The sequence below is a fragment of the Scyliorhinus torazame genome, chromosome 24, assembly GCF_047496885.1.
Source record: "Scyliorhinus torazame isolate Kashiwa2021f chromosome 24, sScyTor2.1, whole genome shotgun sequence".
NCBI lineage: Eukaryota > Metazoa > Chordata > Chondrichthyes > Carcharhiniformes > Scyliorhinidae > Scyliorhinus > Scyliorhinus torazame.
The window spans coordinates 33,808,530-33,826,276 of record NC_092730.1 but is presented as its reverse complement, the minus strand read 5'-3'; the positions used below and the strand labels follow the sequence as shown (position 1 = coordinate 33,826,276).

The window sequence follows — 17,747 nt, the reverse complement described above, 5'->3', positions numbered from 1 at the left end:
TGCGCACTGCCGCCATCTCCTGGCTGAAAGCAAGTTGCGCAACAAGGTAACGAGGTATTCGTGACAGGTTTCAATTGGAGCAAAATAACATTAACATGGTTAAATATTATTACTGTAGTAATCACATTTAAATCCCCAGATATCTGATTTCTGACTGAGCGATCCAGCTCATCCCGATTTATCGGAAAATGAAGGATTCCCATTACAACCGTATTGGTTACAAGAATATCCAATCTCTGATTTAATACATTCTCCCTCTTCATTGCTTGTGTATTCGTTCTATAAATACAGGCAAAGTTTGAAGAAATCAGCAACAGAGTGATCAATGTTCCCGGAGAGGTGAAACTGCCTTCCCGAACTTCATTTTATGAAGGTGATTCCAGTCACTCCCCACTTTCCCATCAGAACAACGTCCCAGAAGAAATCAAATCACCTTCACAGAACAACCATTCAGCACGAAAGTAAATGATCTCAACTATGCTGACCAGAATCAGTGTGCTCAAACGTGTGTTCTTGTTGAAAGAAAAAATGAGGAAGTGAATAGTGTGGCTACCGCAGGGCAGTAATGTTGTAGCTCCTGGTTTAAGGAGCAGAGTGCCGTAGCGGAAGCGTGTTGGGTCATTAGCCCGAGGTCGAGGAATCGAGGCTATTCTCTGCTATTTACATCCTCCCTGACACGAAAAGTAAAAATAACGCACGTTCTTGTTTGCTTTGCAGCAAATACCTATCAGAAACTTTCTTGCAGTCTCATCCCGACATTAAACCCAGGAACGAAGCAGACAGCGTGACACATTACAACATTGTAAAGCTCACACAGAGGGAACCACAGAGAAAATGCTTTAAAGTCTCAGCAGGTCTGACCAGATCTGTAGGGAGAGAAAAGAGTTAACGTTTCGAGTCCAGATGACACTGTCAAAGCTGGACCGGATACGATATCCAGTAGTACCCCACAAAGGGGCAATATAGGTATATAACGATATCCAGTAATAACTCACACGGGGCATATAAGGAAATAAAGCTTTATCGAGCAACAAATCACAATAGAAACCAAGTTCCCATCTTCCCCTCTCGGACGGATGTGAACAATCGAACCTGCCGGACTATTTACAAGAGAAGACGAATTTTACTCGGAGTCCAGGGATCAATATTAATTCCTCAACCAAAGTCACTGAAGCAGATTATCGAGTCATTAACTGCGCTTTTGCCTGTGTGGTCTTGCTGTGCGTATTTAAGCAGGAATCTCATGTCCTGAGACCAACGCTTTTCCATTGAAAGGAAGGTATTGGACATTCGTGTGGTTGAAAATCTCGCTGGAGAAATTTAACCTCGTGGGAGAAAGGTCAATGTCAGGAGTGGGATTCGCACCCACGCTTCCAAAAGAGACTGCGAACTGAACCTTTGACCGCTCGGTCACCCTGATGCGTTGTCGCCGAAACTAAGATCCGTGCACAAATCGACTCAAATTCTATGTTCATCATCATTCCATTTCAAACAAGATATGCTTACCCTACTTTTGAACACCAGCCAGAGTCCTGTATCTGAGTGTTAAGGAGCTCCTCATTGCTGCATTGATCAGTTTGCTCCAATCAACCAGGGACGAATTCCCGCTCTACCTGTTCCTCACTCGAAGAAATTGAGAGCCTAAGATCTGAGCGACGTGAAGTATCCAATTGGAGAGTTGCATCCTGGCGACTGCAATCTCTCTCCACAGCTGCTCCCGGTGCTGCTTTCACAGAGAAGTAGCCGAAGAATCCCTCCTGTGTCCAAACAGGAAAACGTTCATCCAGGAGAGGTGCCAGAAGAGTGTTCTGGGAGAAGTCAACTTTGTCACTTCGACTATACTGTGGGTAGCTGAAGAACAGGTGTCAAAGAGCGGATCAGACTGTAAGTAAAACGTTGATACTAATAAAGAAAAAGGTAGATGTGCTGCTGACAAATAGCGACTTGTTTCCGTTTGGTGTGATTGAGAATATGAATAGCAGAAGATGGTTTCGATCCATCGACCTCTGGGTTATGGGCCGCTGCTCCACGCTGCTCGTGCTTGACCCTGTCCGGGGTCGGACTTGAGGCAAAGTTTGAAGAAATCTCTAACAGCGTGATCAATGTTCCCAGAGAGGTGAAACTGCCGCCCCGAACTTCATTCTATGAAGATGATTCCAGTCACTCCCCACTTTATCATCAGTACAACGTCACACAAGAAATCACATCACCTCCACAGAACAACATTCAGAACGCAAGTAAATTATCTGAAATTTGCTGACCAGAATTACTGTGCTCAAACGTGTGTTCTAGTTGAAAGAAAAAATGAGGCAGTGAATAATTGTGTGGCTACCGCAGGGCAGTAATGTTGTAGCTCCTGGTTTAAGGAGCAGAGTGCCGCAGCGGAAGCGTGTTGGGGCATTAGCCCAACGTCAGGGAATCGTGGCTATTCTCTGCTATTTACATTCTCCCTGACACAAAAAGAAAACATAACGCACGTTCCTGTTTGCTTTGCAGCAAATACCTATCAGAAACATTCTTGCAGTCTCCTCCCGACATTTGTCCCAAGAATGAAGGAGATAGCATGACACATTACAACATTGTAAAGCTCACACATAGGGAACCACAGAGAAAATGCTTTAAAGACCAGGTAACTATTTGTCAAAGCTGGACTGGAAACGTTATCCAATAGTACACAACAGAGGGGCAATATAGAGAAATAACGTTATCCAGTAATACCTCACAGGGGGCCAATAAGGAAATAAAGTTTTATCCAGCAGTAAATAACAATAGAAACCGAGTTTCCAACTTCCCCTCTCGGACGGATGTGAACACTCTAACCAGCCAGACTATTTACAAGAAGATAAGACGAATTTTACCCGGAGTCCTGTGCTCAATATTAATTCCTCAACCAGAGTCACTGAAGCAGATTATCGAGACATTAACTGCGCTTTTGCCTGTGTGGTCTTGCTGTGCGTATTTAAACAGGAATCTCATGTCCTGAGACCAACGCTTTTCCACTCAAAGGGAGGTATTGGATCTTCCTGATGTTGAAAATCTTGCTGGAGAAATTTAACCTCATGGAGAAAGAGTCAATTTTAGGAATGGGAGTCGTACCCACGCCTCTAGTGGAGACTTCGATCTAAACGCAGCAGCTTTGACCACTCGGCTGTCGTCCAAACTGAGATCAATGCACACATCGACATAAATTCTATCTTCATCGTCATTTAATTTCAAACAATAGATGCTTTCCCTACTTTTGATCCCTAGCCGTGGCCTGCATATGAGTACCATTCTTATCCAACCCGCTGGGGGGTAAGGAGCTTCTCATTGCTGCATTGATCAGTTTGCGCCAATCAACAAGAACCGAATTCCCGCTCTACCTGTTCCCCACACGAAGATATTGAGAGTCCAAGATCTGAGCGACGTGAAGTATACAATTGGAGAGTTGCATTCTGGCGACTGCAATCTCTCTCCACAGCTGCTTCCGGTACTGCTTTCACGGACAAGTAGCCGAAGAACCCCTCCAGTGTCCATACAGGTGACCGTTCATCCACTCGAGGAGCCAGAAGAATGTTCTGGGAGAACTCAACTTCGTCTCCTCGACTGTACTGTGGGTAGCTGAAGAACCGGTGCCAAAGAGCGGATCAGACTGAAAGCAAAACGTTGATACTAATAAAGAAAAAGGCAGATGTGCTGCTGACAAACAGCAACTTGTTTCCGTTTCGTGTGAGTGAGAATATAAATAGCAGAGGATGGTTTAGATCCATAGACCTCTGGGTTAGGGGTCCAGAACACGTCCGCTGCGCCACTTTGCTCGTAGTTGATCTTCTCTGGGGTCGGACTTGAAGCAAAGCTTGAAGAAATCAGTAAGAGCGTGATCAATGTTCCCAAAGAGGTGAAACTGCCGTCCCGAACTTCCTTCTATGAAGGTGATTCCAGTCATTCCCCACTTTCTCATCAGAACAACGTCACAGAATAAATCACATGCCCTTCATAGAACAACCGTTCAGCACGAAAGTAAATTAACTGAACTATGCAGACCAGAATCAGTGTGCTCAAACGTGTGTTCTTGTTGAAAGAACAAATGCGGAAGTGGATAGTTGTGTGGCTACAGCCAGGCAGTACTGTTGTAGCTCCTGGTTTAAGGAGCAGCGTGCCGCAGCCGAAGCGTGCTGGGTCATTAGCCCGAGGTCGAGGAATCGAGGCTATTCTCTGCTATTTACATTCTACCTCACAGCAAAAGTAAACATAACGCACGTTCCTGTTTGCTTTGCAGCAAATACCTTTCAGAATCCTTCTTGCAGTCTCGCCCCAGGAATGAAGGAGACAGCATGACACAGTACAACATTGCATAGCTCACACAGAGGGAACCACAGATAAAATGCTTTAAAGTCTCTGCTCAATTGATCCTCAAGATAAACACTTCCAAATTCCACCAATTCCATTGGGAAATGCATGAATATAGATTGTTTAAATTTTACATACTTCTAACACCTCTCCGTCCACCCGATCACATTCTATTACCGACAGTTCATGTGAATCTCCCGCGCTCTGTTGCGGTTCTGTGTCGTGGCCAGTATATGTCAACACACTGTGGTAGAGAGCAGTTCACAGATTAAAGTGAGACACAACTGATAAAAATTGTTTTTATTATATAAAGTTGGGACGGCGGGATTTCGAAGAAGATAATATGTGGTGATGATCTTTTCTTATATTTTGGTTGTGTTGAATCCGTCAACATGTTGTATGTGGGAGTGAGGTGCATTCTCTCTGCCCTTCTCTGGTCCCTTTTGTAAATGGGGGATTCCTGTCGCTCTCGGGTAATGTGTGAGAGTGTAAGAGACATTCTGAACCTGTCAGTCTTCGTCACTATATGTGCCTGTGGATACGTTGTCAGTGGAACCGCACCGTGACACAAGTTCTTCGGCTACCCACAGTACAGTTGAGGTTACCGGGATGACGTCTCCCATAATTCTCTTCAGCCACCTCTCCAGGATGAACCTCCTCCTGTTTGTAGACTGGAGGTGTTCTTTGGCTACTTGCCTGGAATAAGATCGCATATAAAAATTCCATTGAAGTAAATGAGTTGTATCATGTGGTTAAGGAGACGCACAATAATCCATTGTACTCTGCACACGTGGATTCAAATCCCATCCTCGTCTGTAATGTGTCTGTTGTGTCTCTGTTTGGTCCACTTCATGAGAATGAAGTACAAATGCTGTGATTTTTTGCTTTGGTTCACGGGCTTGGCGGGCGGTGAATTCGGCGAACACTGTCCATGTTGAAACCACATTATAAAAAGGTGAGAAAGTTACTTATTTCACTCCCTGCCCTAATTGCGTATAAATTCTGAGTTGGATACTGTTTCTTCCTCTCATTTTGAAACTCACAAAGTCGCGCAAAAGATAAGTTCATAAAATAAAGAAACATAATTCAGCCATTAGACCAATCGAGTCTGCCCGCCATTCTATCATGGCTGATATCTTCCCCATCTGCGAACTACAATGTTACAGACAAAGAGGTCGATTGCGTTATCAGCAGGAGCACCTTCTCCCTAGAACGCATGACCTCGAAGCGGGAGTAGGCAATTTAGCCTCCTGAGCCTAACACCTTCCATGTGATGTTGGCTGATCCCATCCTGGCGTCAACTCCACCGTCTTCCCGTTTTCCGTATCCCTTCAACTCCTTACCAATAAGAATCTCTCTACCTCCTCCTTAAACTTACTCACGCTCCCTGCATCCAACGCAATCTGGGGTACCGAATTCCACGGAATCATAAACCCTTTGGGGTAAGTAGTTTTTACTCAATTTTTAAAAAAATTACAGTGTAGAAGGAGCCAATTCGGCCCATCGAGTCTGCATCGGCTCTTGGAAAGAGCACCCTACCCAAGGTCCACACTTCCACCCTATCTCCATAACCCAGTAACCCCACCCAACACTCAGGGCAATTCTGGACACGAAGGGCAATTTTGGACACTAAGGGCAATTTTATCATGGCCAATCCACCTAACCTGCACATCTTTGGACTGTGGGTGGAAACCAGAGCACAAGGAGGAAATCCACGCACACACGGGGAGGATGTGCAAAACTCTGCACCGACAGTGACCCACACCGGAATCGAACCTGGGACTCTAGAGCTGCGAAGCAATTGCGCTATCCACAATGCTACTGTGCTGCCCTAAAAAGCAGATGTGCTGCCAACAAATAGCAACTAGTTCTCGTTTGGTGTGAATGAGAATATGAATAGCCGAAGATGGTTTCAATCCATCTACCTTTGGGTTACGGGCCCAGCACGCTTCTCTTGCGCCATTCAACTCGTGACTAAATCTATTATTCTAAGAGCATGACCTCTCCTTTTAGAATGCCCCACAAGAGGAAGCAACAGCTCCACGTCAACTTTTTCCATACCTTTTGGCACCTGATACACCTCAATTAGTTAATGACGCATACATTCTGAGTGAGAAGCTGTGGACCAGTCTTCCTCAGTTTGAAACTCACGATGTCGCACAATAACATCCGATTCAACTATTAGATCGATGACCGGGAATCGAACTGGGACAACTGATTGGAAGAAAACTTTGTTCACCACTCTCCCATCATCGCTGCATTTCCAATTTTGAACACCAGGTGGAATAGAAGGAGGCTGATACATTCAATCAGTTCATGGATGCAAAACGAATTAAGACATATTGACATGTGCACTTGTGGGACGAAGTGGCCGAGTGGTTAAGGCGCTGTGCTGCTAATCCATTGTGCTCTACGCATGTGTGTTCGAATTCCATGCTCGTTGATTTTAAATCCACTTTTCTCGGAAGTAGGCCTCCTTTTTCCAAGATGAATATGCAATCACTGATGTGACAATCTATTCCAAGTTGTCAGGCCCGATTGCATCGAGTTGGGTTAGAGGACGGTGGAACGGAGGCAGACGTGTTTGGGGCTTAACCGCTCTTTGACACCAGTTCTTCTTCGGCTACCCACAGTACAGTCGAGGATACCGGGTTGACTTCTCCCATAATTACCTTCTGCCACCTCTCCTGGATGAACATCCTCCTGTTTGTGCACTGGAGGGTTGCTTCGGTCACTTGTCTGTGAGAAGGTCAGATATTAAAGTTCCATGAAGTAAAGGAGTTGTACCACGTGGTTAAGGGGATGCACAAGAAACCTTTGTGCTCTGCGCACTTGCGTTCGAATCCAATCCTCGTGTGTAACGTATCTGTTGTGTCTCTGTTTGATCCACTTCATGAGGGTGACGGAAAAATGCTGTGATTTTTAGTGTTTGGGGCTTGGGGTTGTGAATAATCGAACACTTTCCATATTGAAACCACTTTAGAAAATGTCAAGAAAGTTACTTAATTCATTCCCCCCCATAATTGCGCACAAATTCGGAGTTGGAAACTATTTCTTTCCCTCAGTTTGAAAGTCATGAAGCCGCGCAAACGATAGATTCATCAGATAGATGAGCAGTATTACGCCATTCGACCCATCAAGTCTGCCCGCCATTCGATCATGACTGAAATGTTCATCATCTGCTACCTGAAATGTTACGGAACAAGAGATCGATTGAGATATCAGCCAGAACACCTCCTCCCGAGAACACATAACATTGGAGCTGGAATATGCAATTTAGCCTCTTGGGCGTAAAACCTTCCATGTGATCTTGCCTGATCAAACATAATGGCCTCAACACCACCGTCCTGCCCGTTCTCCAGAACCCTTCAACTCATTACCAATAAAAGTATCTCTAAGTCCTCCTTAACTTTCTCACTGTCCCTGCATCCACCACACTCTGAGGAAGTGAATTCCACAGAATTACAACCCTTTGGGAGAAGTCGTTTTTCTTTTTTAAATTTGCAGCCTCATATTCTAAGATGATGACCTGTCGTTTTAGACTACCCCACAACAGGTAACATCAACTCCACGTCTACAATATCTACACCTTTTCGCATCTTAAACACCTCACTTAGATAATCCGTATAAATTCTGAATGAGAAACAGTTGACCAGTCTTCCTCAGTTTGAAACTCAGGATGTCGCGCAAAAACATCCGATTCAACTATTACTGCGATGGCCTGGAATCGAACCGGAGTCAATGGTTTCAAAAGCAGCGATGCTCACCACTATACCACCACCACTGCATTTCCCCCGTCGAATACCTGGTTGAATAGAAAGAGGCAAATAATTGCCATCAGTTCATGGATGCAAAACGAATTAAGACGTATTGACGCGCCAAGTTGTGCGACGAGGTGGCTGAGTGGTTAAGGCGATGGACTGCTAATTCATTGTGCTCTGCACACGTGGGTTCGAATCCCATCCTCGTCGATTTTTCGCCCATTGTTTCTCAGAAGTGGGATTCATATTTACACGATGGATCTGCAATCACTGATGTGACAAACTATTCCAAGTTGTCAGGCCACTTGCATCGAGTTGGGTTAGAGGAGGGACGAACGGAGGCACGAACGGCGGCAGACGTGTTTGGGGCTTAACTCCACATTGCCACAATTCTTCTTCGGCTACCAACTGTGCAGTCGAGGTTACCGGGTTCACTTCTCCCATTATTACCTTCTGCCACCTCTCGTGGATGAACGTCCTCCTGATTGTACATTGGTGGGGTGCTTCGGCTACTTGTCTGTGACAAGATCAGATATTAAAATTCCATGAAGTAAAGGGGTTGTTCCACATGGTTAAGGTGATGCACAATAATCCATTGTACTCTGCACACGTTGATTCAAATCCCATTCTTGTCTGTAACGTGTCTGTTGTGTCTCTGTTTCGTCCACTTCATGAGGATACAGAAAAAAGGCTGTGATTTTTAGCTTTTGTTTAAGGGCTTGGCGGGCGGTGAACAGTCGAACACTGTCCATGGTGAAACCAAATAATAAAAAGCTGAGAAAGTTACTTTTCACTCCCTGCCCTAATTGCGCATAAATTCTGAGTTGGAAACTGTTCCTTCCCCTCAGTTTGAAACTCAGACTCGATGGGTCTAATGGCTTAATTCTTCTCCTATATTTTATGAACTTATCTTTTGCGCGACTTCGTGAGTTTCAAACTGAGGAGAAGGAACAGTTTCCAACTCACGAAGTCGCGCAAAAGATAAGTTCATAAAATATAGGAGCAGATTTAAGCCATTAGACCCATCGAGTCTGCCCCGCCATTCTATCACGGTTGATTGTGCCAGTTAGAAACTTCTAATATTCTAACAATTATTTGGGAACTAGAATCGTCTAATATTCCATTCCCTGTGTAGGTTAGAAACTTCTAATATTGAAACCTCCACCTGCTTAACTAGAAACTTCTAATATTCTAGCCTCGCTTTACCCAGAAACCTCTAATATTCTAGCCCTCCACGTTGCGCGCCATGAAGTTAAAACCTCACCACTATTCTTAGAATTCCCCCTGTACCAGAAAAGGGTCAAGATATTCTAAATGATGAACAGGGATTCTCACTCCCTGACTCCTATGCAGACTTAGGTGGGCGCTATTCGGGTCAAACCAGTGTTTCATGTTATCCCACGGCATAACCCATGTCTTCAGAGAAGATTCTGTTTACTTTCCACTCAGGTGCTTCACTCACGGGTCCGGCTTTTCTCAGTAGAGTAAAGTAAACTTTCTAATAAACACTCTTTCAGGTTATCAATTTAAGTTCGTTTTAATTTCAAATTAAAAGATGTAATCACTGTTTTTACAAAAAAGTAATAAGATCTTTTCTTTGCATCTTCCTGGTCAGTTGTTCGACCTTCAAGTCTGCCTTGACAATTTTCTCCTGTAACTTTTGTTTTTTTCCTGATGGATTCGCTGTTCTGCTCGGCTTCCGTGTTCAGTCCTTCCCATGACCGAGGGTAGCTATGAGAGCTGGCTGCTGAATTATTAGGTATTATATAACCCTTTGCGCAGCCTTAGTTTCTACATGGCATTTATTGAAATGTAACCGTTGCTTGCCGACTGTAGCTAATGCAAGCTCCCTGTCGTTGAACTAGCTTATTCTGCTTGACATGTAATACTTTTGTTTGGCAGGTAATACATTTATTTGTTGCTTCGTCAGCAACTTTCCTGATATCTGTCTTTAGTGATGTTTTTTCTCAGTCTAAATACTGGATATGAACTCCTGTTCAACGAAGCAGTTCGCCTCTGCACTTCTACTGGTCAGCTGGTGTCAACGGCAGGTCGCCCCCTATATTTCTAACCTTATCTGGCTTGGACCTATACCCTATGACCTGATTATTTGCTAAAAGATTTTTAACGTCAAAAATGTGTAAATTATGGGATAAACGTGCCACCTCATGTGTTTCTTAGCTGGAAAGCAGTTGTCTCATATTTAAGTGGCGTCAGCAAGGCTTCCCGCTTAACCTTCTCCCCCAATTTAAACCTAAGATTCTGGTTGTTCCTTTTTTAATTGTTCAGTAAAATAATGCACTTCTCGGGAAGTGTGAAATACTGTTCCCGTTTATATAACTTAAGATTTTAAATTGATTGAATGTCTTTTTAAATTTAAAACCATGTTGAGTTGTCCATATCTGTTTTCTTTAACGCCTGCGAAGCTATCTGTATTTTAAACAACCTGCGGCTGTTAACCCTTTGTGGGACCTTTCCCTTTCATTTAAAATCTCTGTCTTTTCCAGGTTCACATTCATGGTTCAAATGATATATTTTTTCATTATAACCTGTTCCTCACACGAAGGTCTTGAGAGACGAAGATCTGAGCGACGTGAAGTATCCAATTGGAGAGATGCATCATGGCGACTGGAATCTCTCTCCACAGCTGCTTCCGGTGCTGCTTTCACAGCAGACGAACCCCTCCAGTGTCCAAACAGGTGAAAGTTCATCCAGTAGAGGCGGCAGAAGGGAGTTCTGGGAGAAGGCAACTTAGTCACCTCGACTATACTGTGGGTAGCTGAAGAACAGGTGTCAAGGAGCAGATCATACTGAAAGGAAAATGTTGATACTAATAAAGAAAAAGGCAGATGTGCTGCTGGGTGATAGCGACTTGTTTGCTTTTGGTGTGAGTGCGAATACAAATAGCAGACGATGGTTTTGGTCCATCGACTGCTGGGCTATGGGCCCACCACGCTTCCGCTGCGCCACTCCGCACGTGGTTGAGCTATTCGCGGTCGAGGTCGAGGAATCGACTCACAGGGGGCCAATAAGGAAATAAAGCTTTATCGAGCAATGAATCACAATAGAAACCGAGTCCCCAACTTCCCCTCTTGGACGGATGTGAACAATCCAACCTGCCAGACTATTTACAAGAGAAGACGAATTTTACCCTTCTCTTGGGATCAATATTAATTCCTCAACCAGACTCACCGAAGCAGATTATCGAGTCATGAGCTGGGCGTTTGCCGGTGGGGTCTTGCTGTGCGTATTTAAGCTGGAATTTCATGTCCTGAGACCAACGCGTTTCTATTGAAAGGGAGGTAATGGATCTTCCTGAGGTTGAAAATCTTGCTGGGGAAATTTAACCTCGTAGGTTTCTCGTAGAGGAAAAGGCAATATCAGGAGTCGGATTCGAGCCATCGCCTCCAGAAGAAACTGCGACCTGAACGCAGCGCCTCAGACCGCTCGGCCATCCTGATGCGTTGTCGCCGAAACTAAGATCCGTGCACAAATCGACTTAAAGACTATCTTCATCGTTATTTCATTTCAAACAAGATATGCTTTTCCTACTTTTGAACCCCTTCCAGAGTCCTGTGTCTGAGTGCCATCCTTGTCCAAACCGCTGGTGTTTAAGGAGCTTCTCATTGCTGCATTGATCAGTTTGCTCTAATCAACAAGGTCCGAATTCCCGCTCTACCTGTTCCTCACACGAAGGTATTGAAAGTCTACGATCTGAGCGACGTGAAGTATCTAATTGGAGTGTTGCATTCTGGCGACTGCAATATCTCTCCACAGCTGCTTCCGGTGCTGCTTTCACAGACAAGTAGCCGAAGAACCCCTCCAGTGTCCAATCAGGTGAACGTTCATCCAGTGGAGGCGGCAGAAGAGTGTTCTGGGAAAATTCAACTCAGTCACCTCGACTGTACTGTGGCTAGCTGAAGAACAGGTGTCAAAGAGCGGATAAGACTGAAAACAAAACTTTGGTACTAATAAAGAAAAAGGCAGATGTGCTGCTGACAAATAGCAACTTATTTTCGTTTGTTGTGATTGAGAATATGAATAGCAGAGAATAGTTTCGATCCATCGACATCTGCGTTATCGGCCCAGCACGCTTCAGCTGCGCCACTCTGCTCGGTGCTCATCATTTTTGTGGTCGGATTTGAGGCAAAGTTTGAGGAAGTCTGTAACTGCGTGATCAATGTTCCCAGAGAGATGAAACTGCCGCCCCGAACTTCATTTTTTAAAGGTGATTCCAGTCACTCCCCACTTTCCCATCAGAACAACGTCACAGAAGAAATCACATCACCTTCACAGAACAACCATTCAGCACGAAACTGAATTATCTGAACTATGCGGACCAGAATCAGTGTGCTCAAACGTGTGTTCTTGTTGAAAGAAAAAAATGAGGCAGTGAATAGTTGTGTGGTTACCGCAGGGCAGTAATGTTGTAGCTCCTGGTTTAAGGAGCAGAGGGCCGCAGCGGAAGCGTGCTGGGCCATTAGACCGAGGTCGAGGAATCGAGGGTATTCTCTGCTATTTACATTCTCCCTCACGCCAAAAATAAACATAACACACGTTCCTGTTTGCTTTGCAGCAAATACCTATCAGAAACCTTCTTGCAGTCTCATCCCGACATTAGTCCCAAGAATGAAAGAGACAGCATGACACATTACAACATTGTAAAGCTCACACACAGGGAACCATAGAGAAAATGCTTCAAAGTCTCAGCATATCTGACAGCATCTGGAGGGAGAGAAATGAGCTAACGTTTCGAGTCCAGATGACCCTTAGTCAAAGCTGCTCGGGAAACGTTATCCAGCAGTACCCCATAGAGGGGCAATATAGATATATAACGATATCCAGTAATAACTCACAGGGGGCCAATAAGGAAATAAAGCTTTATCGAGCAATGAATCACAATAGAAACCGAGTCCCCAACTTCCCCTCTTGGACGGATGTGAACAATCCAACCTGCCAGACTATTTACAAGAGAAGACGAATTATCTTCTATGTGGCATATAAGGAAAGTAGGAAGGAACTTAAGCAAGGAGTCAGGAGGGCTAGAAGGGGTCACGAAAAGTCATTGGCAAATAGGGTTAAGGAAAATCCCAAGGCTTTTTACACGTACATAAAAAGCAAGAGGGTAGCCAGGGAAAGGGTTGGCCCACTGAAGGATAGGCAAGGGAATCTATCTGTGGAGCCAGAGGAAATGGACGAGGTACTAAATGAATACTTTGCATCAGTATTCCCCAAAGAGAAGGAATTGGTAGATGTTGAGTCTGGAGAAGGGGGTGTAGATAGCCTGGGTCACATTGTGATCCAAAAAGACGAGGTGTTGGGTGTCTTAAAAAATATTAAGGTAGATAAGTCCCCAGGGCTAGATGGGATCTACCCCAGAATGCTGAAGGAGGCTGGAGAGGAAATTGCTGAGGCCTTGACAGAAATCTTTGGATCCTCGCTGTCTTCAGGGGATGTCCCGGAGGACTGGAGAATAGCCAATGTTGTTCCTCTGTTTAAGAAGGGTAGCAAGGATAATCCCGGGAACTACAGGCCGGTGAGCCTTACTTCAGTGGTAGGGAAATTACTGGAGAGAATTCTTCGAGACAGGATCTACTCCCATTTGGAAGCAAATGGACGTATTCGTGAGAGGCAGCACGGTTTTGTGAAGGGGAGGTCGTGTCTCACTAACTTGATAGAGTTTTTCGAGGAGGTCACTAAGATGATTGATGCAGGTAGGGCAGTAGATGTTGTCTATATGGACTTCAGTAAGGCCTTTGACAAGGTCCCTCATGGTAGACTAGTACAAAAGGTGAAGTCACACGGGATCAGGGGTGAGCTGGCAAGGTGGACACAGAACTGGCTAGGCCATACAAGGCAGAGAGTAGCAATGGAGGGATTCTTTTCTAATTGGAGGGCTGTGACCAGTGGTGTTCCACAGGGATCACTGCTGGTACCTTTGCTCTTTGTAGTATATATAAATGATTTGGAGGAAAATGTAACTGGTCTGATTAGTAAGTTTACAGACGACACAAAGGTTGGTGGAATTGCGGATAGTGATGAGGACTGTCTGAGGATACAGCAGGATTTAGATTGTCTGGAGACTTGGGCGGAGAGATGGCAGATGGAGTTTAATCCGGACAAACGTGAGGTAATGCATTTTGGAAGGTCTAATGCAGGTAGGGAATATACAGTGAATGGTAGAACCCTCAAGAGTATTGAAAGTCAAAGAGATCTAGGAGTCCACAGGTCATTGAAAGGGGCAACACAGGTGGAGAAGGTAGTCAAGAAGGCATACGGCATGCTTGCCTTCATTGGCCGGGGCATTGAGTATAAGAATTTGCAAGTCATGTTGCAGCTGTATAGAACCTTAGTTAGGCCACACTTGGAGTATAGTGTTCAATTCTGGTCGCCACACTACCAGAAGGATGTGGAGGCTTTAGAGAGGATGCAGAAGAGGTTTACCAGAACGTTGCCTGGTATGGAGGGCATTAGCTATGAGGAGCGATTGAATAAACTCGGTTTGTTCTCACTGGAACGAAGGAGGTTGAGGGGCGACATGATAGAGGTATACAAAATTATGAGGGGCATAGACAGAGTGGATAGTCAGAGGCTTTTCTCCAGGGTAGAGGGGTCAATTACTAGGGGGCATAGGTTTACGATGAGAGGGGCAATGTTTAGAGTAGATGTACGAGGCAAGTTTTTTACGCAGAGGGTAGTGGGTGCCTGGAACTCGCTACCGGAGGAGGTGGTGGAAGCAGGGACGATAGGGACATTTAAGGGGCATCTTGACAAATATATGAATAGGATGGGAATAGAAGGATACGGACCCAGGAAGTGTAGAAGATTGTAGGTTAGTCGGGCAGCATGGTCGGCACGGGCTTGGAGGGCCGAAAGGCCTGTTCCTGTGCTGTACATTTCTTGTTCTTTGTTCTTTGTTGAATTTTACCCTTCTCTTGGCATCAATATTAATTCCTCAACCAGAGTCACTGAAGCAGATTATCGAGTCATGAACTGGGCTTTTGCCGGTGGGGTCTTGCTGTGCATATTTAAGCAGAAATCTCATGTCTTGAGACCAACGCTTTTCCATTGATAGGGAGGTATTGGATCTTCCTGAGGTTGAAAATCTGGCTGGAGAAATTTAACCTCGTGGAGGAAAAGGCAACATCAGGAGTGAGATTCGAACCCACGCCTCCAGGAAAGACTGCGTTTTGAACGCAGCGCCTTAGTCCGCTCGGCCATTGTGATGCGTCGTCGTCGAATTTAAGATCCGTGCGCAAATCGACTTAAAGTCTATCTTCATCGTTATTTCATTTCAAACAAGATATGCTCTTCCTACTTTTGAACCCCAGCCAGAGTCCTGTATCTGAGTGCCATCTTTGTCCAAACCGCTGGTGGTTCAGGAGCTTCTCATTGCTGCATTGATCAGTTTGCTCTAATCAACAAGGTCCGATTTCCCGCTCCACCTGTTCCTCAGACGAAGGTATTGAAAGTCTCAGATCTGAACGGCGTGATGTGTCAATTTGGAGAGTTGCATTCTGGCGACTGCAATCTCTCTCCACAGTTGCTTCCCGTACTGCTTTCACAGACAAGTTCGCAGACTGTACTGTGGTTAGCTGAAAAACAAGGAGCGGTTCAGACAGAAAGCAAAACTTTGCTACTAATAAAGAAGAAGGCAGGTGTGCTGCTGACACATAGCGACTTGTTTCCGTTTGGTGTGAGTGAGAATATAAATAGGCTTGTAACTTGCTGGCGAGGCCGTCGCCGGTGATGATGACGTGGCGTGGACTCGCTGAACCAGGTTCAGGAGCTCGAGCACCGAGCAGGGACGCTCTGTCAGGCCCGACGATTTCAAACCACAGTGTTGCCTTGATCGCCTTGTTGGATACCCCTCGTTGACAGGAACCAGTGGCAGCTATGGCATTGCCATTGTAGTCAAGGAACTGGCAGGCCGGTGGAAGAATGCTTGGTAGGCGCGCATGGTGTCGAGGCCGGATTTTGAGATGAGGTTCGCTGATGCGCCGGTGTGAAGTTTGAATCGGATGCAAGCCTTGTCTCATTTCATTTCATTTCGTTTTCATTTCATTAATTGTGTGGACAGCACACCACTCGTCGATCCACACTGAGGATCGAGAGGCGTTTCTCGTTGTGGTGGAAGGCAGCGCATGTGTAGTTATGATGCCCACCCGGTATGGGGACCTGACGCACTCAGCATCAGGGTCTGTTGGGCTGTCGGGATCGGAATCTGGCATGCCTTGTTGTATTGAGCGGACACTTCTGCGCCGCAGCTGGGATCGCTGGCTGCTGAGCGGTGGAGCAGATCTGCAAAGGGCTGCATAGTGGCCAAGCTTGCCACACTGTAGACACCGGCGTCCTTTTGCCGGACATTTTCGCTTTAAGTGGGTGGAGCCACAATTCGGAGATGTCATGACGCCGATGGCAGGGCATTTCGTGCGCCATCGCGCATGCGCAGTACGGTCGGTCGACGTACGCACCTGTGCAGTCGTGTTTTCGGCCTCGTCGTCCACTCGGTCACGGCGCACCTGCGCAGGGACCTGGGAAAAGTGCACAAAGTGACCACTCTCCTCGATGCTCAGGCCCTGCATTTGAACAATGGCCTGCACCCGTTCCGCCTTGTGGGAGGCCAGTTTTGCAGTTTCTGCCGCCCTGATGTGGGAATAACGATTCTTAGCATGCTCATGGATAACGCTTGTCTCGATAGCAACTGAGAGGGTCAACTGTTTGAATTTCAGGAGCTGCTGCCGAAGGGAATCGGAGTGGACCCCGAAAACGATCTGATCCCGGATCATGGAATCAACCGTCGAGTCATAGTTACATGACTGCGCTAGGATGCAGAGATGGGTCACGAAGGACTGAAAAGGTTCATTCTTACCCTGAAGCCTCTGCTGGAAAAAGTAGCATTCAAAGCTCTCATTCACCTCAGTGTCGCAGTGGCTGTCAAACTTCAGCAGGACTGTTTTCAATTTTGTTTTGTCTTCGCCAGCAGCGAACGTAAGGGAGTTGTAGATGTGGATGACATGGTCCCCCGCGGTGGAGACAAATAATGTGATCTTCCTGGCATCCGATGCTGCTTCGAGGTCGGATGCCTCGATGTACAGGAGGAACTTTTGCTTGAAGATTTTCCAATTGGCGCCAAGGTTGCCGGAGATGCGGAGCTGCGGAGGAGGCTGGTGTTTTCCATTTCACCGGATGGCTGCTCCCTACAGCTCCCCACCTGGAAGTCGGACCGGCCATACACTGCCCTCGAGGGGGACAGTCGCCTCAACCACTTCCTTAGGGTTCAGTATCACAAATGGGATCTCGGTCTTCCAAAAAGAGATGGACCAAGTGGTCGACCAGTACGGTTTGTGGGCCACCTTTCCGTACTTATAAAATGTCACCATCTGCGGCCATGACCAGCAGGACCACGATGCCAACCTCGATAAATTCCTCCGCACTGCCACCCTTCTCAACCTGACCTACAACAAAGAGAAGTGTGTGTTCAGCATGACCCGGTTAGCCATTCTCGGCTATGTAGTCCAAAATGGTCTTCTCTGGCCCGACCCCGAGTGCATGCGCCCCTTCATGGAACTTCCCCAAGGCCCTCAAACACTGCCAGGGCTTCTTTTCCTACCACGCTCAGTGGGTCTCAAACTATGCCGACAAGGCCCGCCCACT

The 17,747-nt window shown here is 45.9% G+C and overlaps 1 non-coding gene across 1 annotated transcript; it reads left to right on the top strand.

The window, feature by feature from the left end:
• The first annotated feature begins 8,218 nt into the window (after positions 1–8,218).
• Positions 8,219–8,300, top strand: trnas-gcu (transfer RNA serine (anticodon GCU)). Its single transcript has one exon. It is a non-coding gene; the product is annotated as a tRNA-Ser (tRNA).
• Positions 8,301–17,747: the final 9,447 nt, after the last annotated feature.